The 24,179-nt window shown below is 40.6% G+C and overlaps 1 protein-coding gene across 9 annotated transcripts in view; it reads right to left on the reverse strand.

Moving 5' to 3' along the window:
• pard3aa (par-3 family cell polarity regulator alpha, a) overlaps positions 1-24,179 on the reverse strand; it is a 647,780-nt gene that overhangs the window by 516,962 nt on the left and 106,639 nt on the right. The gene's annotated exons all lie outside the window — the stretch shown is intronic.

The raw sequence follows: 24,179 nt of genomic DNA on the forward strand, positions 1-24,179 counted from the left end.
TTTCTTTTTGGCGTTTATTAATCCGGAGTTGCCACAGCGGATGACCGCAACCCATCTCTGGAAAACATCCACACACACTCATTCACACAAACACTCATATACTACAGACAATTTAGCCTATTCACCTGTACCGCATGTCATTGGACTGTGGGGGAAACCGGAGCAACCGAAGGAAACCCACTCGAATGCAGGGAGAACATGCAAACTCCACACAGACACACCAACTGCCCCAGTCGAGGCTCGAACCAGCGACCTTCTTGCTGTGAGGCGACAGCACTACCTACTACGCCACTGCGTCGCCTTTGGTTAAGGAGTAAATAATAAATAAATAAAATGAATAGAAAACAAGAAAATAAAGTTTAACTAAATTAATGAAAGGAATAAAATAATAAAATAAAATAAATTGTTGCTTTTGATTGTGATCTGTGCACATTACAAATAAATAATTTCTTTTTAGTCTTAACCCTATCAGTGGGCCTGTTCTGCTGGTGGCGTGACCTCGGCGTGTCTGACCTGTTAATCAGGCACTTTCAGACAGAAGACGACAGACTGAAAGGAAAAACCGTTCGTCTGTCGACACACAGCTTTAATAGAGGCAATCGGAGACACTCGGGGGAGAGTTTGGCCTGTGTTTCATGAGCAGAGCAGAAAAAAAACACCAGCTAATCTTCAGTTCATGAGCCAGAGCTGAACCAACATACAACACAACCATCAGCTCAATATACAGCTGAAGTCACAATTATTCACTGTGAGTTTCTTTTTCTAATATTTCTCAAATGATGTTGAAGAGATTCAGGAATTTTTCACAGTATTTCCTATCATTTTTTTCTTCTGAAGAAAGTCACAAGCAGTTTTTAATTTTTTTAACCCTTTTTAAGGTCAATATTATTAGCCCCTTTAAGCTATATATATTTTTCGATAGTCTACAGCAGGAGTTCCCCAACGTTTCAGCCCGCAACCCCCAAAATGACAATGCCAGAGACTCGCGACCCCCAATATCCTCTGAGGTGGTTATAAATACAGAAACTCTGCATGCAATGGCGCACACACACCAACAGACCCAGGTCTATGCTTTGTTTATTTTTTTAATGTATGTCAGTGCTGTAAATGGGCCAGAAAGCTTAACCTGGTGTTATGAAATCAATCTGCTGCATCTGACACTATTGCTGTGTGTTTAATGTAATGTGATTACCCCAGGGGTCGCAATCCAATAGAACTAGTAACTATAAGCGACTAAAGCAGGGGTCTCAAACTCAATTTACCTGGGGGCCGCAGGAGGCAAAGTCTGGGTGAGGCTGGGCCGCTTAAGGGATTTCACAAAAAAAAAGTCCTCAAATGTCATTATTAACAGTTTTAATTATTTCTTCTGAACATGAAGTGTCCTGAACATTAATAGAACATTGAGTGAAGATTATGAACAGTTCTTCTGAACATGGCATCTTTTGCCTACTTCTTGCTGCCAGAGACTTGACAGCGCTTCTTCTCACAAATCTGAACCACATTTGGCTTTAGAGCGGAAGCAGTTGAGACCCTCAGTATGGCTTAAAGATGATCATCATTAAGTCTAGACCTGTCTAGACTCACTCAAAACTTCCATTCCCTCACCTAAAAAAAAGGTGTATATATGTATAAATAAAACACCCCCACCCCACAGTCACATCATTCTGTACCAGTCTGTATCTACCTATAATATATATAAGATGCAGGCTGTAGCTAGGTAGGTGGCAGGCTGCAGATAGGTAGCTAAGTGGCAGGCAGGGGCGGGAACAGCTTACCTTGGTTCTGGCTGGCGCGAGTTCCCTCCTAACACTTCCCGCCCGTGACAGCGTCTAACAAAGGGGCGGGGTGCGTGGTGACGTCACCGACATCCCCGCCCCTTTGTTTACACGGCAGGCGGGAAATGCCAGTGACCGCTGTGTACGGATAGAATCAGCGGAGCGGGAAGCGCTCTCTCTCCCCGCTCCGCTGATTCTGTCAGTGTACAGCGGTTGGCGCGGGCCACAAAATATTGCACTGAGGGCCGCAAATGGCCCGCGGGCCATGAGTTTGAGACCCCTGGACTAAAGTGACTATATAGTAACTACAAATGATTTTTTTCTCTTTAGTATAGGTTATGAATAAAATATGGTAATTCTTATGGTTTAATAAAAATAAATAGATTTTTGGAAACCACCAGGCGACCCTCATTCATTGTTCCGCGACCCCTCGAGGGGTCCCAACCCCCACTTTGAGAACCACTGGATTACAGAACAAACCACTGTTATACAATGACTTGCCTAATTACCCTAACTTTACCCTAATTACCCTAGTTAAGACTTTAAATGTCAATTTAAGTTGAATACTAGCTTTTTGAAAAATATTAAATATTATGTGCTGTCATGATGGCAAAGAGAAATTAAATCAGTTATTAGAGATGAGTTATAAAAATTATTATGATTAGAAACGTGCTGATAAAATTAGATTTTCTATTACACAAAAATTGGGGGGAAAAGTGCACAGGAGGGGTAATTATTCTTCAACTCATTAGACTTCAATTCTTTAGACTTCATCTGTAGTAGTAAATCAAATTCATTAATATTTGTACCCATATGAAAGAGGATTTGACACTAAAAACAGACAGCAACATGATATAAAAAATAACCACAAAGCCTCCAGGCAAAACGGCAACACCATAGAATCTTCCATTTCAATGTAACAGAAATTTTGCACATCTTAGCAGAGCACAATCAGTTCGACGACAATTTGCTGTAAGAGCAGCAAAGAATACATTTATCTTGACTTCTAGTTGATCATGTGGAAAAGTGGCAGAAGGTGGATTTTTCTGAGGAATCATCTGTTGATCTGCATCCCAATCATCACCAATACTGCAGAAGACCTACAGGAACCCACATAGAGCCAACATTCTTAGAGTTATCAGTCAAGTTTGGTGAAGGAGACATCATGGTTTGGGGTTACATTCAGTATGGGGGCGTGCGAGAGATTCAATTCGCGACTGTCAGGCAAAGTACAGCGAGAACACTTGGAACACTTATACTACTGCAAAGCCGAATCCACCCACCTACGGTACACTGCAAAAAACTCTCTTGTTTCTAGTCCAAATATCTACAAATTCTTAAATTAAGAAGCATTTTCTAGACTGGCAAAACATAATGTCTTGTTTTATGAAATGATGAGTCAAAATGAAGTGAGGTTTTCCTTAAAACAACCAAAATAACCTGCCAATGGGGTCAGCTGAATAATCTTGTTTTTCCTTTTGACATAAGATTATTTTGTTTACCCCACTGGCAGATTATTTTGCCAAACACACACACACACATATACACACATATACACACAGTATCTGGTGATGTATATCTCTGTCTGAGGTATATTTAAGAGAGTCTGGGCTTCTACTTTAGTCCTATTAGCCGTGACAAAACATCCCAGTGGAGCTGCTGTTACACGCTTAATGGACACGCACACACGCACACACACGCACACACACACACAAACACGCGCACACACAAACGTGCACACACACACAAATAAATCAAACAGACACACACACACACACACACACACACTCTCTCTCTCTCTCTTTTACACACACACACACACACACACACACACACACACACACACACACACACACACACACACACACACACACACGCACACACACGCACACACACGCACACGCACACACACACACACACACAGAAATAAATCAAACAGACACACACACACACACACACACACACACACACACGGCGCAAACCCAATCACACAGAGAAACTACAATGTTAACTATTTGCTTAACTGCTACATTTACATTCATTATATTCATTATATATATAAGAAATAAGAGACTGAAATGCAAGAGGCAATTCTGACCGTTAGTTGACAGTAGAAATAAGCAGAACTCTTTTGTGATTTGTAATTTTAATAAAACAGCAATGTTACAAAGAAATGTGCATACAGTAAAAGTCAGGGTGTTGATATGTGGACTTTAACAGTTATTAAACTGCAGAATTCAAACAATGATCGCCTTGAGTGGGCTATGTTGATGAATTATTACAGTGAAATATGTTTTGGCTATGGGATGTATCGGATTGTAGCCTAGCATTTTCTATTGGACATTAAATAAAATAGAACAATCTATTTATTCTGTCAATGATCAGTTTACACCAGTTTTACTTCAAAGAAATTACAGAAATGAAAATCCTTCATTTTTTGTGTGTGTGCCTGTGTGCTCGTCCACTACACCAGTGGTACTATGATTGCATGTTATCTGAATAAAAAGTTTGCAACAAGTACCACCTGCTGACCATAAATCAGTTACAAAAACCTTACAATGTTTTACAAAGATGTTTATTAATGCTCCTTATAACCTGTTAATTAAGAACCCTTAATGTCATTGGTGTCCCCTCCTTAAAGTTAATTCTTTGATGGTAACTTTTATGGTATTCTTCGATGGTAAGTTTACTGACTAGTAATGAATGTCTTCTACTAAACCAAAAGACATAAAAGGAGGAAAAATAATTGTTCATTAAATTAGTAAAAATAAAGTCTTCATGCTTGAAAACAACAAAACAGAAAAGATAAACAGGAAGGAGGTTTCATGATGCAAAGGTGACACCCCCCCCCACCCCCCCCCACCCCCCCGGGTTTACAGAAATGGTTTTACCCAGGTCTTATGCAGCCAATGAGATTGACCCATTAAAGCCGGAAACTGTGGTCTGAATCGTGTACTTAAGTTAAAAAGTTAATGCGTATTTAAGTGTAAAGTACACATGAAGTACGTCTATTTCACGTGTTAAATTCACTTATATTTTAACCATTTGGCCTTCCATACACGCGAAGCTGTCGTTTCCTGGCGTGTAATCTGCATCTGCTCGCGGTTCACTTCTCCTCGCGCGTAAACATCACCGATGCGCTCATTTCAAAGCACTTCACGAGACCTTACGAGACTAGATTAAACATTCATTCATTCTTTTTCCGGCTTAGTTCTTTTATTATTCAGGGGTCGCCACAGTGGAATGAACCGCCAACTCATCCAGCATATGTTTTACGCAGCAGATGCCTTTCCAGCTGCAACCCAACACTGGGAAACATCCATACACTCTCATGCACACTCATATACTGTACTACAGCCAATATAGCTTACTCAATTGACCAATAGCGCATGTGTTTGGACTGTGGGGGAAACCGGAGCACCTAGAGGAAACCCATGCCAGCACGGGGAGAACATGCAAACTCCACTCAGAAATGCCAACTGACTCAGCCGGGGCTCCAGCCAGCACCCACAGGGCTACCCAAACAATCTTTACTAAAAAAACATAGAGCTTCCAAGGACTGGTATGGAAAAGTAAGCTTTGTGAGGAATGACTGTTATTATAAGGCCATCCTGCCAAACCTGCCTGTGGCCTCAGCATGTGGTCTGTCTCTCAGTCGACATTACACTGTTCCTCAAGGGTCGATGTCAAGACCTTAAATTCATCTCCCAAAAAGCCCAACGAGGAGCCTCTGAACAATAGGATGTGTGTTCCCCTTAAATCAAAAGAATTACTTTATACACAGCGGGGTTTCGTGTCAATGGGGTCAGTGGTTCCCCGGTCACCTGAGGGCGGCGTGGAAATCTGCTCGGATCAGACAAGGTGACAGAGCTTTATTAAAAAGAGCCGGCGTTATTAAAACAGCTCTTATTATTGGATGCGGCGCTGTGGGAGGACAGAAGAGGTGTGACCCCGGTCTTTGTCTCAAACTGCCTTCATTAATCATGCCGCTTGTGCGAGTGTGTGCGCGCGATCACGCATTAGTATTCATGCAAACACCGAGGGGTCACTGTAAACAGTGATTGCAGGCGGCTCAATGTTGATTGATCGTATCTCATTGTGAATGTAATTTTTGCGCTAATTAACTGGAGCGATAAGGATTTAATCTAAATATTTATAAACCGCGTGTGCATGTGTGTATCTGCAGACATCTGCGGGACTTGTTTGATTACGTGCACCTGTATCTCGTGAATGCACTTGTATGTAAATGCATTCATGTGAGTTTTCCTTAAAGTACACACGAAATCAAATCTATCCATCTTGATTTTGTTAGCTTACATTGCGAGTGTTGTGCTGAACAGTTCATCTGTGCATGTCATTGAGAAAAAAACAATAGAAGTTTGCCCTAGCAATCTAAAATTGAAATCTAAATAAGCACTTCCTGTTGTTTTCAGTTAAATACTCAGAGTAGATCTGTCAGAGGTAATAGGTGTGGCTAACATGCGAAACCACGCCCCTCCAGCTGTCAGTTTTGACATCAAACAGAAATGGGGAGGAGTCTGTTAGGTTGTAATAACTCTTCTAAAATCTACCTTTCTACATGAAATGCCTACTTTACAACAGCCAATCAGCTCACAGTAGAAATTTAAATTCTACTTATTTATTTAAAGGAGCTCTATAATGAAAATCTGGATACACCAAGGCATAGTAGAATAATAAAATATCAGTATATGGAAATGGACATACTCAGACACCACTGTTTCCTCGTTCTCATGTAAAATCCACGATTGTAAAACCCAGGTGGACAACAGGCCAATCAGAAGACAAAACAAACTGTGATGAGACTCATGAGCCATGCCCTTCTCATTTGCATGTTTGCCTAATTTGGGTCGTTCATCCGGAGCCGACGATAACCATGTCATCAAGCTCTCATTAATATGCACACCTCACGCTGCTTTTGATAAGCAACATTTTCTAGCGAGATAAGAGTCAAAATTTTCCTCCCTTAGTTATTTTTAAGCGTATAGTTCTCTTACAATGTATGTGGGACTTTTATTTTGAAAACCTGAGCACCAGCTTGTTTACTTGGCAACGACAACACGAGGCACATTCAGACTGGCCTCAGGATGCAAAATGCGAGATTTAGATAACACATGTATTCATCTCCATCCCGAAGAGGCAGAAGGTATGTTTAGTTACATCTTTTGTTAATTTATTGTGTTTCTTGTGGAATTTAATTTCGGATGTTTCAGCAAACACATGTAGACTGCTGAATCGTATCAAGTCAATCAGCTCAACAGTGAACGCTCTGTTCACGCAGAGGTTTATACTAAGTCCTTACTGTTTCCTTTGACTGTAGATTCAAAATACTACGAAATTTTTATTTTTGAAAGGATCACGTGCGTATGATCTGAAGCTCTGCACAAGACTTTTGGACAGCGGAGAAATTAAAATGGTCGTGCCCAACTGAGTCTGGTTCCCTCAAGGTTTTTTTTCTTCACTCTCCTATCAGGTGAAGTTTTTTTTCCCTCTCTGCTGTCGCCACTGGCTTGCATGGTTCAGGATTGGTAGAGCCACGCATCGATGAATTTGCTTTTCAGTGTTTGAACTCTCAGTAATGACTTTAAACCACACTGAACTGAGCTAAACTGAACTGAACTTAAACACTAAAAACTGAACTACCCTGATCCAGTTACTATGACCATTTATGTGAAGCTGCTTTGACACAATCTACATTGCGCTATACAAATAAAGCTGAATAGAACTGAATTGAATTATGATTGTTCTCAGCTGCAGCATCAGCTCATAATTGATTATCCAATCAGATGATTAATAATTTACTTTAAATAACCAGAAGTTTTCTTATCTTAATATATTCATAATGCTCCAGCTTTGCACCCTATAACCTATCGATACTGAACAACAAACAAAAAACAACAACAACTTCAGCCAGAGCCCCGCTCTCCCCGAGAATTCAGCCGCAGCCTCACCAGCAATCGAGCCTGAGTTCCCACATGACGCCGTCCCACCAGCTCTTCCACCTTCAAACTCCGACTAAACTCTCCAGACGCCAGCGATCCAAGCCATTGCAATAAAACCGAACTCTCTCTGCTTTCCTATCGGTCCCGCGGTAACGTACATAGCGGATACAGCATTGATCTATGCTTCTTGGGGGGTTGCTTCAATACGCGGCTGCAGTCCCGAGCTTAAAAAAAGGCTTCTCTGTGGAGTTCACCAAGATCTACCTGAGCTCAAACTCCCCTCTCACCCTGCAAACGGGAGGGAGCCCAGGGCTCGAGGATCTTATGAGCTCAGGGCTCTCTCCCAGGACAGCAAGCTAAACAAGCTTTATAATCAATCATCAGCTAAGTGTGAACTCTTAAAATGAAGTTTATTTGTAAACTAATTTCGAGAGGATCATGTTCTTATGACTATGCTTATGTTCTCAGCAGTTCCAGCATCAGCTCATGATTGATTATCCAATCAGATGCTTCCTCACTATAGAATAACCAGAGTTCTTCTTATCTCAATATCTTCGTCTTTGAATTCCCCTTTTTCTCATTCCTATTTTAAATCCCTGCACTGCCATTTCCACTTCCCATGGTTCCTTTGTGTTCTGTTGACCTATCTGCCAGTCTAATTCCCTGCCCTGGGGTCCAGAACGTGAGGTGCATGTCCGCAATACATAACCTTCACCATGGGGGGCAACAGCATGCAAACAGGTTTTGCAACCCCCAATAGGGGACCGAGAGTGAGCGGATGCTGAATCTAATTAACACAGACTGAACAACACAGGGGTGCCATGGGCCAGTGGTGCTGTAAGAATGTCCTCATTTAACACCAGCTACACTTTAATGAAATTAAAGTAACGAATTAATAACAACCTCAACTATTACAACGACTCGAAACCAGTGCTGGTGCACAATGAATCCTTTGCGAGCACAAAGCATGCCACACTTTAGGTGTACTTGTGGTCTAGTGACTTACAATGGTTGCAGTATTCCCGTCCATTAGTTTACAGCCATTTTACAACCTAGGCACACCAAGCTTGTCCTCTTTAAATACAGCGGATTCAACTCATCACATCATCGCTTCACAGATGGGATTTAAGACCTGGAACAGACAGGCCAGCAGGGCAGTTGCATCCTAATAGTTAGGAAGTTGGACTTAATCCAGAGGTTGTAAGTTTAGATCTCAGCAGTGTTAGGCAGTAGCAACGCCAAAAGTAGTGACGCTCCTGGCTCAACTACATTTCTCAGTAGCGTGGCGGTAGCGTCACAACTTTCTAAATAAAATAGCTTTTCAGTAGCGAAGCTATTTTATTAGTCAAGTAGCGCAGTAGCGTCCACACAAGCTACATTTACCGATCGCGGATCCATATGTAACGGTACCGACATTGACAGAGCTGTGAGGCCGGTGTCTAGGTGATGAAAGTAAATCTATATAATGGCAAGAATGACGATTTTTTCTTCTACCTGTTTTACGGTGTTCGACAACAAACTTTTTGGTGCGTTACTGCCACTTCTGGTTGATGGAATCATGCTTGATGGAAAGATGACTGAGGGAGAGAAGCTTTTTCTGAATTCCTCGTGACCATACCTCGAGAAGTACATGTTAAGATGCAAGAACTTTTTCTGATGCTGTTCTCAAAAATACTTTAGTGTATATATATATAACTATATATATATATATATATATACTGAAAAAAGTGTTGCATACAAAACTGTAAATTGTTGCAAACAATTTATTTGTGTTGAATTTAAACAATCAAATTAAATTGAATAATGTTCAACTGAATTTGTTTGTTTAAATTCAACACAATAAAATTGTTTAAAACCACTTAACATAAACAATTTAGTAAATCCAAGGAATCATCTTTGAATAATTTTTTTCAGTGATGTAATGCTTAATCCAAAATATTTCCCTTTACTATAAATGACTATAGTATTTTAAATGTGTAACATCTAATTTTATTGTATTTTTGGTTTTTGCTGTTATATACTATAATGTGCACTGAAAAAAGTGTTGCATGCAGAACTGTTGCAAACAATTTATTTGTGTTGATTATGTTTAACTTAATTGTTTGTTTAAATTCAACACAAATAAATTGTTTACAACCACCTTAGGTAAAAAAATTGAGTAAATCCAAGGAGTCATCTCTGAGTATTTTTTTTCAGTGCGTTTCTGTTTAGTACAGCATATTTTTTACAGTAAATACCTGAATGATTATGCATCATAATTTTTTCATTGACAGTTTTATTGATCACCAACATATGATTGACTTGGATTTAAGTTGCTTCGATTTAAAAATTCAAATTGTAAAAATAGCTTAGATGTAGCTAGGCTACTTTTGCCATGTAGCTTTTAGCTTAGCTTGCTACAGTACATTTCCCAAAGGGTAGCTTTTACTGTAGTTAAGCTACATTTTAAGTAGAGTAGCTAATAGCTTAACTCACTACATTTTTCAAGTAGCTTGCCCAACACTGATTCCCAGAGCCAGCCTCTTTCAGAATCAAAGATTGAGGTGTTTGTGTGCCTTCCTCCCAGCAAAGGATACATTTCAAGTATGACATATACCACGCATGCCCTTTGTCTGTTTGAAACAAACTCAGGCACAACCAAGCGTGACACAAGAATGCATTCCCTATACTGACACGGAGGAAACTTTTGAATAGAGCAGGGGTGGCCAACCCTGTTCCTGGAGAGCCACCTTCCTGCAGATATCAGTTGCAACCCATATCAAACACACCTGCCTGTAATAATCACATAGTGTTCAGGTCCTAATTATTTGGTTTAGGTGTGTTTGATATGGGTAGCAACTGAAATCTGCAGGAAGGTGGCTCTCCAGGAACAGGGTTGGCCACCCCTGGATTAGAGCTTTTATTTTGGTTTTATGCGTCCACAAAAATGTTCTCGTAGCTTGACAGTGTTCCGATTGAAGGCATTTGAGGAGGGTGTTCTGTATTTTTTTGGACTTTGAATGAGTCATGAACGTTGATGTCTATGGAGGATGAGGGAGCTCTCATATTTAATCTAGAAGATGAACGAAGGTCTCAGGGAGAGTGAAATTAATAACAGAACTTCCATTTTTAGTAAGTAACCATTTGGAAAACCTGTCCTCAAGTAGCTTTCAGATTTACTGTTTTAGATAGTATGTGTAACACAATGAACCCTTTTCACATTAGCGGGTTTCTCAGTAGCAGAACTCATCATAGTTAGTAAACTTAGAGCACAGTGAATGGGGGAATACAATAAATACTGTTTTTACAATCCTATTTGCTGAAATAATGACAGAAAAACTCCACAATGAGGTTTTCAAGGCATTCAGAAAAAGGAAAACAATAGTGTGAGACTGATATCGGCAGCAAGAAGAGAAAATAATGTCAGATTTACTGTCCTCCCCCCACAGACACTGCATTAGAAACACTTCATACCATTCATTCATTCATTTTCCTTCAGCTTAGTCTCTTATTTATTAGGGATCACCACTTAGGAATGAGCTACCAACTATTCCAGCATATGTTATATGCAGCGGATGCCTTTGCAGGTGCAACCTAGTTCTGGGAAACACCCATGCACACTCATTCACAACACACACTCATACACTACGGTCAATTTAGTTTATCCGATTCACCTATAGCGCATGTGTTTGGACTGTGGGGGAAACTGGGGCACCCGGAGGAAACAAACACCAACATGGGGAGGACATGCAAACTCCACACAGAAATGCAAACTGGCCCAGTCGGGACTCGAGTGAGGTGACAGTACCAACCACTGAGCCACCATGCCACCCCAGCACTAATTAATCTTTGTAATGAATCCAAATATGAAAAACTTTCAAGGATTTAAGAGTATGATGACTATTAAACGGGTCATACAGTCTTTTAAAAAGGGTCAATAAGAAAACTTTATAGCCACATGTTTCTCTGCACAGGCTGATGTGTGTATGTAGAAAGTTCTGGAATGGACTGAACCGGTAATTAGCTTAATTGGCTTAATGCAGGAGCAGATTAGCGATTGTGAACAGAACTCTTGCTCTCTCTCTCTTCTACTCATCAGATCTCACATTATCAGAGCCTTTATCTGTGTTCTCCCAGCAGCACGCAAACACAGCCAAGCAGTCTGGCTAGGGCTGCGGCTGTTTGTGTGTATTTACATTTTTTACTGCAAGGTGGTATATCCAGAGACAAATATAGAAGTGCTTCAGTACATACAGTACGACACGACAACATAAATCTGAGACTTACAAGAGAAAAGAGGCATGTTAAGAAGCCACAAACACAGCTCTATTACAGCCTCAGAGCAAACGAGGGATCTATTCATCCTGATAGCATTGCAAGACTGAGGCAATTTGTGCCCATTTGATGCGTAATGAGGTTCTTATCAGTAAGTGGCCAGAGAAATGGGGTGTAAAGTATAGCCTATTCAGCACAGACCTTACGGAGCACCATGAGCTCATCTCTAAACAACTACACCATAAACACATGCACCAAACACCAGGTAGAAAGAGACAGTTGATAAAAGAAAGTGGAAATCCAACTAAAAATCCAATGTCAACTCTTTTTATCAGCGCTCATACACTTTCTTTTGTATACAAATTAGTGATTTTTAAAAGCTAAATCATTCATTCCTTCATTTTCCTTCGACTTAGTCTCTTTATTCAACAGGGGTCACCACAGTGGAATGAACCACCAACTTATCCAGCATACGTTTTACACAATGGATGCCCTTCCAGCTGCCTGCCTTGCGTGTACACTGCAAAAAATGCTTTTCTTGCTTAGATTTTTTGTCTTGTTTCTAGTCTAAATATCTAAAATTTCTTATATCAAGAGGCATTTTTTTAGACAAGCAAAACATATTGTCTCGTTTTGAGAAATAATATGCCAATATTAAGTGAGTTTTTCCTTAAAACAAGCAAAATAATCTGCCAACGGGGTAAGCAAAATAATCTTGTTTTTTCTTTTGACATAAGATTATTTTGCTTACCCCGTTGGCAGATTATTTTGCTTGTTTTAAGGAAAAACTCACTTATTATTGGCTTATTATTTCTCAAAACAAGACAGTATGTTTTGCTTGTCTAGAAAATTCTTCTTGATTTAAGAATTTTCAGATATTTGGACTAGAAACAAGACAAAAAATCTAAGTAAGAAAAGCCTTTTTTGCAGTGTAGTCGTGCATTTATAGTTCTGTGCGCTGCTTGTGTTGCTCTGCAATAACACTTCTGAAACTCTAGCTGGCAATAAGCTTTTATGTTTCTCTGTGTCGAGTTTCTTTGTGGGTGTTTTGTTTTTTCTGAACGCTACCTTAATGTACAAGTGGGTTAAACCCGCTCATTTAGAGGCAGGACTGCGGACGTGCAACAACTTTAATCATAAGGTAAACACAAAACAAAAGTCCATCTGGAGCTCCTTCACAAAAATAAAAAAAACAAGGTCATCTAAGAATACCGCTTAGAAGTATATAGCAAAGGGGAAGTGAAATGAAACCGAATTAGTAACTGAGCGAAGCGTAACAGAACTAAAACAGAATAAAATAAATGAAAGACAAGTCTGGTCATCTAAAAATAGTATGGAGTAAAGGGGAAATGCAACAACATTAGTAACCGAATGCAGCATAACAGAATTGAAAGTACAGCTTTGCTATTTATTTAATATTTAATATTTATTGACTGAACAGTATCAGTATTGATAATAAAAAAAGGTTGGTATGTAGTTTCAGTATGAAAAGCTATAGTTTTATTAAAATGTGTCTGCTGAGTGTTTGCCTTGGAATCAATGCCAATAAGCTTAGGGTGTAAGTTTGTCATTTTCAATGGAGGTGCAAGCGGCGCACATGTGACGTGCATGCATTTTCCAGGTACACCTAGTTGAAAAACATCAGAAATTTTCTGAATGCTGTGAGTTCATGTAAGTAGAACTAACCAATCTGCTTAACACTTTGTATGGAATATATACACATAAACACAGCGCACCCAAACGCTGCAGTGCTTGTATTTGATTTGTCCGTTTGTCATTCATGTGAGAAAACAGTTGCTACAAGAGATGCCATAGAAAATGATGAAGGAAACCACGCGTTTGCGCTTGTCACTTCAGGTCAGAATAACAACACATGCAATAACTGAGTGCTGTATAGCAGCAGTGAAAAGATTGTTAGTAAAAAGGATGTTAGGATGTCGCCAGAGTGGCTTTTTGGTTTCTTTTCTTGTGCATCCCAGCCACTAGCTCCCCATCTGAAAGAGTTTTAGCATAGTGGGTAATATAGTCATTCAATTTAACAGTTATGTTGCAGTATGTATTTGAATAATGATGGTTAGTTTGTTTACTTGAAAGCTCAGATTTGATGATCATAATTTGTATTGTCGACATTATTGATATTGTTGATCCACCTTTACCATTGCACACATTTAATTTATCAAGTTTAAGAGTCTCTTTAAAACTTACGTTTATTTTCTTATAAAGAGGTCAGATATTTGCTATAAATATTTTTGTTTTTGACTATTAAAACTATTTGCCTTAGTAATGTTGCTCAATTAAAATAAATAAGTTTAAAAAGTCTGGTCATCTAAAAATAGTACTGCTTAGAAGTATAGAGCAAAGGAGAAGTGAAATGCAACAGTATTAGTAACCGATTTAAAACAGAAAAGACAGTCGGGGCGAAGCAGAGAAGAAAATGGTGATCTATTAATACCTGGCCCTCTTCCATCCTTCTAAATCACACTGTATGTGTAAGAGCATTGTGCTGCTCGTGACCCTTCAAGCGGAAACTCCCTGCACACCCGCTGATGCCCTCACAAGACAACCAAGCGTCTATGTGTCATCCCCCTGTTGCTCTATTCAGTTCCCACACCTCTTAGTATCCTCGTCCTGTTTACCCAGCAGCAGGGGGCACGCCTCCCTGCTCTTGACGGAGATGGAGATGAAAAGAGCCAGAAAAGAGGAGACAGCGAAGGAAAGCAGCAAGGTGTCAAGACTCTACGACGGCAAGAAAAGAAAGCAAAACAAAGACGGGGAATTACCGATTCCATACCTGCCCATCTTCTCGCGCAAAATGGCCCACGATATCATACCACAAAAGCTGTGAATGGCCACACAATTTGTACCATTTATTTGAACCGAATAGCATTCACAGTGCTGCCAAGCCAGCGAGAGGCACTTTGGCAGGAATCGATGGAGATATGTTTTGGATCATCTTTACGAGCTCTCCGATGTGAGCAATCTGCCCCCGAAAATGCACCACTACACTCGCCGAGCCTGTTTCAGAGAGAGCTAATGTGCACCTCCATCCATATAAAACCGTCTCTCGTGGAGCAAGACGAATGAGGCTATGAATTCTTCATTTTTCAAGCTGTTTTTTTAAGAGCTTGCACATGTGAATCATGATAATAAAGAAATTACCAGGCCCTTGTGTATACGTCACAAGCGTTTCAAGGGAGCACTGTCATCAATTCTTTGGCGAGCGACTAAAGGATGAGGCATTTAAGTAACCTCATCACCCGAGGCTATCGTAAAAGCAGAGCGTCGCAGCATGTCAGGTTAGTGCACAGGAAATCAAGGTTATGATCCACAGTCTATAGATGAGGCAGAGCAAGTTACGTTTATTGCATTACGTTACAGGCATTGCCTCACAGTTGTGTGAATCCTGTGGCCTTTAGGTTGTAGATCAGTATTGGGCTATGTTCTCATTTGCTATGAAATATGTATGGTGAGTGTAATCACTCGACCTTTCTCTTGGTCATCGTGCATTTGGACAAGCAATAGCCGGGTTTCCACTTTCGCGCCTAAAGCGAGCGAGCCAGTCGGGTTTCCGTTTACTGTAGTATTTCTCACAAAGGTTTCGTGAGATCTGCTTCCTTCTTGTCTGTCTATTTTCTGAAGCAGCGAAGGGCGGAGATTAAGGCACGCTGACAGACATGTGGGAACGGGTGGCGGGGGGGACTAGCCTTAAAGGCCCAGTACACAAAAACAAGCTGTTTTAGAGCTATAAAATAAAAACTTCTGAAAGGTCTAATAAATAATCTGCTGGGTGGTTTTCAGTTTTGTTCTCCCCCCAGGAGACGGGTGCGGCAGGTAGAAAATGGGGCGGGTCTGGCAGCGGGACAACAAATGCTGAATATAACGAGAGCGGTCGGGTTCGGGCTAAAACCTGGTGGGTGCGGACAGGAGCGGGATTCAAAATTTAGTCCCACGCAGATCTCTAGTTTGCATGCTAAGCTGCAAGTTATTGGCCTGACAGTGGAAACACGACATGATTTCGGCCTCATTGTTCAACCTCCCGGCCGATTAGCCCAGCCCGGCCCTGGTTCGTAGTGGCCTGACAGTGGAAATGCAGCTAATGTCTTCCTACTCCAGAAAACAGCCAGTCCTTGGACATATTAAGATAAAATAAAAATGTGATGCTATTTTTAGGAAGCATGGATTTAGCAGTTCTGCATCACTTAGTTGACTCATCTACCCGAGCTTCAGAATCAAGTTGAGCCGTGTCATTACATTGGGATTGTGAAGATTTAACCACACAGAAATCCTTCCTCTCTGGTTCGAAGTCTTATCCCGAAGCTTGCGGATGCAGAAAGTTTTCCCAGCATTGCTTCAGCTGATGCTTAGTGTCTGATTAGCTTGATTCAGCTTCTGCTGGCTCCACAGTAAGACGCAGCTCCTGAAACAGGCATCGAAAGTCAAGAGATACAATGGCGGATTCACATATGGAGGAGAGGGAGGAGAGATAATGACAGAAGAAGCTGAACGGGGATGGGTGTGCATTAAAATCCTGAGCTATACACGACTAGGCCGGAAATCCTTTGATCCGTATCCAAACTTCACAGTCCACAAGTTAGTAACTTGAAGACAACATGAAGCAAAGATTAGGCTCTGAAAAGGAGCTCTGGAAAGTTCTGCAGGGACGTAGGGACGGAGAAGACACCTGAAAACAGGAAAGATGCATTAGGATATCCGCTAACGGAAAACCCATCTGGAGGCCTGATAAAAGTGATTTGTATTTCCTCAGCGACCCAACAGAGAGTCAATAAAAGCAAGGGGTACTCTCTCCAAAACTGCACAAGGACTCTCCGCGGAGACTGGTCGATCAATTAGCCCAAAAACAGACAAAGGCTACCTTAGAGTTTTTCGTCCATCTCTTCCAGACAAACACACACACGAATGCTTGAATCCTGCAGGGATTAATGACATCAGTGTGGATTCTGACCCCCTGGCGTGTGATGTTTCAGAGAAAGGATTACAGAGCGAATGAAAACGAATCAGAAAACAGCTTGTACTCCTCAAGAGATTTAGCCAAATAGAAAAAAAGGGAGAATGGGAGACGAGAGAAAATCCCTTTGGTTTGTAGCCATTTCATGGATCATGCATCTGCCGAATGATTTGTTAAATGAGAATTAGGTGATGGGATTGAAAGACTCACATTGTCACTGTCTCCCTCTATTTCATTCTCCTTGTCTCTACCCAACCCAACACTGGAGGTGTAGACAACAGGAACCAGATATTCCACAAGGCCTTGTACTTAGGGATGCACTGATCCCGATACTTGGATCAGATATCGGTTTGATACCGCATATTTTTCCTGGATCGGGTATCGGCCAGCTGATACGGAGCCAAATCTGAAATTGCGCGTGCGCTATATTCTGTGTTTATAAGCCAACTAAGCCTTGAAGGTAGCCTATTAAAAGGCACTAGAAAGTTGTCATGTAGGCTACTATATCCCAGATGTTCTGAAGCCATTCTATAGTTTAATGTGAAGCACAGATGAATATTTACGTGATTTAATTCCTGTTCATTTCAGCGCTCTCCGCCACTGCCGCGCATGTCAATCATCCTCTATTCATTCACAATTCAAACTGCATGTCGCGTTCATGACAACACGAAAAACTTTCTCCAAGACTATTTGTTCCTGTTAGTTTAAATATTTATTGGAGAAATGCATTTAGTTTTGCATTATTTAGCTTAATACAGGCTACTCTGAAACTGTGAATATTTCACTGTCATTTTATTTATATCAATAGTTTGTTTAACAGACCAGTTTGTGTTTTGGCACTGAAGCATCTAAGAGGAACTTGTTGTGAACTTTCTCTCTCTCACTCACGGCGAGATGTGGCGAGAGATTATTAAGTAAAACTGGCCTCGGATAGTTTAGTTTAGTCTGCGTCAAACTTGCGGGAAAATATCAGGCTTTGCTAAAAGGCTTATTATTTTACCAACAATATGCATTAGCAGCGATATGCATTACCAATGATATGCATAAGCTGGACCACAACAGATCAATGCCATAACAAATGCTCAAATAATGTAAATAATGCAAGCATCCTGTTTTTAGTTAGATTGTGCAGTCAGTCTTGTATAGGTCTGATATATTTACTAAAGAATATATTTGACTTCAGCATCAGAACTATAAAACTATTATGCATAGAGGAAAAAAAAGACACAGTATTGGGATCGGATCTGTATCGATCAATACTCAGAATGTTGATATCGAGATCGGTTCCAAATAAATGGTATCGGTGCATCCCCTACTTGTACTTGAGGTTGACAGAAAGGAAACTATTAGGAAAAGTGATCATCGCTGAACACAAAGTTGGAGAGTATTTCCAATAGTCAACTCTGAACTCAAAGTCCTCTGTGCACTTCTGTTCTCTGCAGGAGAATCTGGGCCAAAAGGATGGGCTGCTCTGTGTAGGAGTTCAAAGACATGGTTGGAGACACGAACGCTTTCTTAATGGCTAGAGAATCACAGTCATGCCCCCCCAAAAATATGATCTCCTAAAAAATAATGGCTGCCTGTCCATCATATTTATCCACATGGGGAGTCCGAGGATGATTAAAGATAGATCAAAGAGGTCTCCGTGTGCGAGTATGGAGGATTATGTTCTCTGAAAAGGCATGTGTGGTGTGTTCGAGGTTTGGTGAAGTCTCTAGTCTTCTGCATAAAGTGATTATGTGCATTGGATCCAGATGTAAGCTACCATTAAACAAGTCAGAGGCGTGCATATGTTAGCAATGAAAACTGTTTAGTTGCGAGTAAAGATTGTTTTAGCTTATGCGCACATGTGCATGCACACAAACGCAGAAATTGTTTTATCTTCAACACAAATGAACCTTTGCGAAATGATGAAGAAAACACACACAGATGCTGAGTTGGAGTGGTAGTCAGCTTGCGTTTGGGGAGCGTTTGATCACAGAGAAGCATTAAAAAAGCAAGACTCTGTCAAACAGCTCAACTGAAATACCACAGTGCCCCCTTTTGTTTGTATGCTGAACTACACCCTCAAATGCATCTTCCAATGCACTTATACATTCAAATATGAACTCATAGATTATTTAGCAAGGTTATTTTGTGAGTATAGGTTTAAAAGGCTGATTCATAAGTTTAAATCATGATAGTTCATAGTTTTGAATCTTCAAACACTATCCTGACTCTATTGCTGTGTGGTTAATCTAGCATAAACACCCAAAGGGTTCAAAATCCATTCATTCATTTATTTTCCTTCAGCTAAGTCCTTTTATTTATCAGGGGTTGCCACAGCAGAATGAACCCCCAACTATTCCAGCATATGTTTTATACAGGTTTGATGCCCTTCCAGTTGCAACCCAGTACTGGGAAACATCCATACACTTTCATGCACACATATACACTACGGACAATTTAGGTTATTCAATTGACCTATAGCGCATGTGTTTGGACTGTGAGGAAAACCAGAGCACCCGGAGGCAACCCATGCCAACACGAGGAGAACATGCAAACTCCACACAGAAATGCCAATTGACCCAGCCAGGACTCGAACCAGTGACCTTCTTGCTGTGAGGCCACAGTGCTAAACACTGAGCCACCGTGTCGCCCCAAGGATCACAATCCAATAAGAAAATAAAAAAATAAATAAAAAAAGGGAATGCTAAAGGCTTTTTATTTACATCTTTTTTTTAAATGTAACTCTTTAAATGTACACTTTTGTACCATCCCATCTTCAGTTCTATTTTGGTTGCAAAGTCAGGTGACCAAATTTTTATGTCAATGTGTTGCCTTATACCGACATCACCGTTGATATTTGGTTGGTTTTAGGCTGTGGCATTAACTTACTAAAATCCACCGTCAGTTTAACGTCATGGTATGACATCCATACCACGTCAAAAATCCATCAGTAGACGTTTATCTTTGATTGGTTTTATGTTGTGTAATCATCTGGACATTGGAGTCTGACCTCAAACTGACGTTAGGTTCTGACATCAATCCAATTTTCATATACAACCAAAACTCTGACGTTGGAATCCATTGTCAATTGTTTTGGACTTAGTACCTTTACGGTACACTTTCCTACCATTCAGGTGGACATTACGGTACTCTTTTGTACTTTTTTAAGTACTATGAGGTACACGTTTGTACTTTTTAGACATTAATATGTACCTTTAGGAACCTGTTAGAAACAAAAATGTACCTTTTGAAAAGGTAACGCACGAGTGACAGATTTTGACAGAGAGAGTATTAACTATATATTTTCCTTTTGTTATGTATATATTATGGCAATTCTGATATGAATGGACTGCTATAGTTTACTACCATGAATACAAATGTAGTTATTGTTATTCCTTCATTCATTTTAATTTGGCTTTGTCTCTATTTCAGGGGTCGCAATAGCAGAATGAACCACCATCATTCCAGCATATGTTTTAAGCAGCATGGTTGAAACACCCATACACTCTCACATTCACACACACACACTCATACACTACAGCCAATTCTGTTTACACAACTCACCTATAGCGCACGTGTTTGTACTGTGGGGAAAAGCGGAGCACCTAGAGAAAACCCAAGCCAACATGGGGAGAACATGCAAACTCCACATAGAAATGCCAACTGGCCTAGATGGGACTCTAACCAGCGACCTTCTTGCTCTGACAGTGCTGACCCTAGTTATCATTATATTTACATTTATGATTATTGTCCTTGGAATGAACGGTCCTTAATCTGGGATGTGTTGTCACTCAGATCATGACAGTAACAGTTTTGCCCCTCTAGGTTTCAGTACCAAGCACGTCTTAAATCACATCACACTTAGATTCAAGCAGGTGGAAGTCTTGCATTGGCTTGCATTCCCGGTTTGCTCAGGCGGAATGAAATATGTGTACGTGTTTTCTCTTTATGAACGTTCATGCATTAAATCATTTCTGGGCGTTCTTTCAACTATGGATACTTTCGGCCCTGTGGGGTTTTTAGAAAACAAACTCCCTCCAAAATGTTTATCCTCTCACTCGCTTGTTTAATAAATCTGTCATTTCTTTATCGTTGTTTTCTGAAATGCCAACAAGTGTCCTTCATACCACATTTTAAGTGATATATTGTGTTTAATAACATTCTGGGGTGGAAAACTATGTTCAAGGTGTTTGAAATACATTGGGTGGTATTTTATTCATGCTAAATAGACTCTGAATATGTTTTAGTCTTACTGAATAATCTGAACAATGCTTGATTGGAAAACGTGTTTGTGGTGGTTAAGAGACTTTTTACCGAACAACTTAAGAAACCTAATCATTGAAAAGAAAATCAGCTGCTGGATTTCAATTTAAAATTTAGAGATAAAATCGGAATTGCAAAATATTAACAAAAATTTGAGAAATTTCGATAAAAAAGACTGAATAATGAGATTTGAAAGTCTGAAAAAGACTGCAAAGTCATTCAATTATTTCATGAGCAGTCTCAGGAGACAACCACAGTACCTCCAGCTCCACCGGGGGAATCCTGAGGCTTTCCCAGACCAGCTGAGAGACATAAGCCTCATTCACACTATAAGCGACTTGCAGTGGCAAAGCGACAAGCAACCGTTCCTTTTAACAGAGAGCGAGCGACTTCCGGAAACCTCCGTCGGCGTGAGCGAGTGACCGTTGGCGACCAGGTGGGCGTGTTGAATCCTTCAACTTTATGCAAATGAAAGCGACTTTCTTGAGTGACAGCCAATAGTACAGCTCACGTGATCCTCTGTCAGCTCGCTCAGTGGCCGGTTGTATTCGTGCTGCACACCCCTGCATTTGAAGCAGGTCGCAACCTAGAGTGACAGGCAGCTACACTGCCGCTGCTAGTCTGAATGAGGCAATAGTCCCTCCAGCATGTCCAGGGTCTTCCCCAAGGCCTCTTTCCGGTGGGACATGCCTGGAACACCTCCCTAGGTAGGTGTCCAGGAGGCATCCAAAACAGATGCCCAAGCCACCTCAGATGGCTTCTCTCGATGTGGAGAAGCAGCGGCTCAACTCCGAGCTCCTCCCCCTATCTATAGGGGTGCGCCCTCCCACTTCCGAGATCTTGTCCTATCAGTCATGACCCAAAGCGCATGACCATAGGTGCGAGTAGGAGCGTAGACTGACCGGTAAATCGAGCGCTTTGCCTTTCAGCTCAGCTCCTTCTTCACCACAACGGACCGATACATTGACCGCATTACTGCTGCCGCTGCCAGTCTGGCAGTCAATTTCATGTTCCATCCTTTCCTCACTCATGAACAAAACCCCGAGATACTTGAACTCCTCCAACCTAGAGATGGCAAGCCACCTTTTTTCCAGTGGAGCACTATGGCCTTTGACTTGGAGGTGCTGATTCTCATCCCAGACTCATGAATTGTTCAATTCAATTCAATTAATCTCCATGTCTACAGCGCTTTTACAATGTAGATTGTGTCAAAGCAGCTTAACATAGATGTTTTAGTAAATTAAACCTGTGTCATTCCAGTTTTCAGAGTTCAGTTCAGTGTGGTTTAATTTTCACTGCTGAAAGTCCAAACAATGAAGAGCAAATGCATCAATGTGCAGCTTCACAAGTCCCAAATCAAGCAAGCCAGCAAGAATCGACAACAATGGCGAGGAACAAACTTCACCAATTGACCAAAGTGAATGAAACTTCACACTTGAAGAGGAAACTTCATGTGCGGAGCTGCAGACTACGTGCCGGAGGCTGGAGAATTCTCCAAAATAATTGTCAATATTAAAGGGCCTAAAACCCCCTCGTTTCAGCAGGGTGTTTTCACACCTCTACTTACCGCACGGCGAATGAGAGAAAAAAACCCTCAGCATTTCCCGGAAACTTAGATGCACACGGCAGGTAGCGTCAGAAAGCCGTGTGTGTTATTCCGGTCACAAAATGCGGTGAAAACCCTACACGAGGTTAAAGTTGGGTTGTATTGGTAACATGTTTACACTCGGTGCAATAGTTAGTTCAATACGAACAAACTGAATAAACAAAGAGCACTGGTCGCTCACTTACCAAATCTGTAGAGACAGGACAATCACCAGCAACTAGAGCCGCGTCTTTATTAAGAGGAGACTACAAGCGAATCCGGATCTCATCGTTTGCAGATGAGAACAGCACTCAGGTAAACAATAATCCTCCTTAGACATGTGAGTTATTGTTGTCGAGCGTCGCGTACACTGTTAATCCACACGTGACTCCAGCTGCGCTCTCACAGAGAGAAAATGAAAACGAAACTTAACTGCAGCAAACTATAAAAGCAACACTTCACGCTTGTTTTGCCAACACAACGTGGCGTCTCTGTCGTCTAAGCACTGTGACAGTAATGAATATTAATGAAGTTGAACAATAGAGCGCGCTGATTGGTTTAAACCAAGCCTTACTCATGCATTAATGCAGCACACTGTAAGATGTAATAAGACACACTCTGGCACAGACGCCCAGTCTGCACGCTGGAATACACGCTATTATGTCATGACCGTGACGCAGCTTCAAAAATTCATTTCAAACCGGAAGTACGAATTTGCTTGAAATAATGCAAAAACAACCAATTTACACTTTATAGTGAAATATAGGTGTGCTAATAGTGTTTTTAGCAGTGTGGGACACATATACGACTGTCAACAGCTTAAAACATGTGTTTTGGTGTTTCGTGACGCTTTAAAGTAAAATTGAGAACAATGTCTTTTTTTTATTTTATTTTATTTTTTTATTTAAAGATTTACAATGACAGAACAGTGGTATAGGTGTCTCATGTCGCCATATACAATAATATACCAATCTATTATACAATTGTCCATCTGCTAATAATTCAAGTCTTTTGTGAAGGGTAAAATTAACAAAAAAATTTATAAATTAAAATAAAAATTAAATAAAAATCAAGATACATTCTCCGAGAACAATGTCTTAACTGCAAGATATAAACATACACTTCTAAGAAAAGAAAGTCCTAATTATGAGATACCTGTGTGAGATTCAAACTCAGAAAACGCGTATTTTATTTATAATGTCAGTGTTTCACGAAAAAAGGGAAGAAAAAATATGACAAAACCCCAGGACATAAAAGCTCCTGCATCTGCAGAGACACCTGTCTGCACTGTATATTATGTGCATTGTTCATATCCATTTTTGTCTGTGTAATGCATGTTTAAAACAGTGGTAGGTCCCATTTAAAACGCTCCATCCTGACTGAGGTAA

The sequence above is a fragment of the Danio rerio genome, chromosome 24, assembly GCF_052040795.2.
Source record: "Danio rerio strain M-AB ecotype USA chromosome 24, GRCz13ab, whole genome shotgun sequence".
Taxonomy (NCBI): domain Eukaryota; kingdom Metazoa; phylum Chordata; class Actinopteri; order Cypriniformes; family Danionidae; genus Danio; species Danio rerio.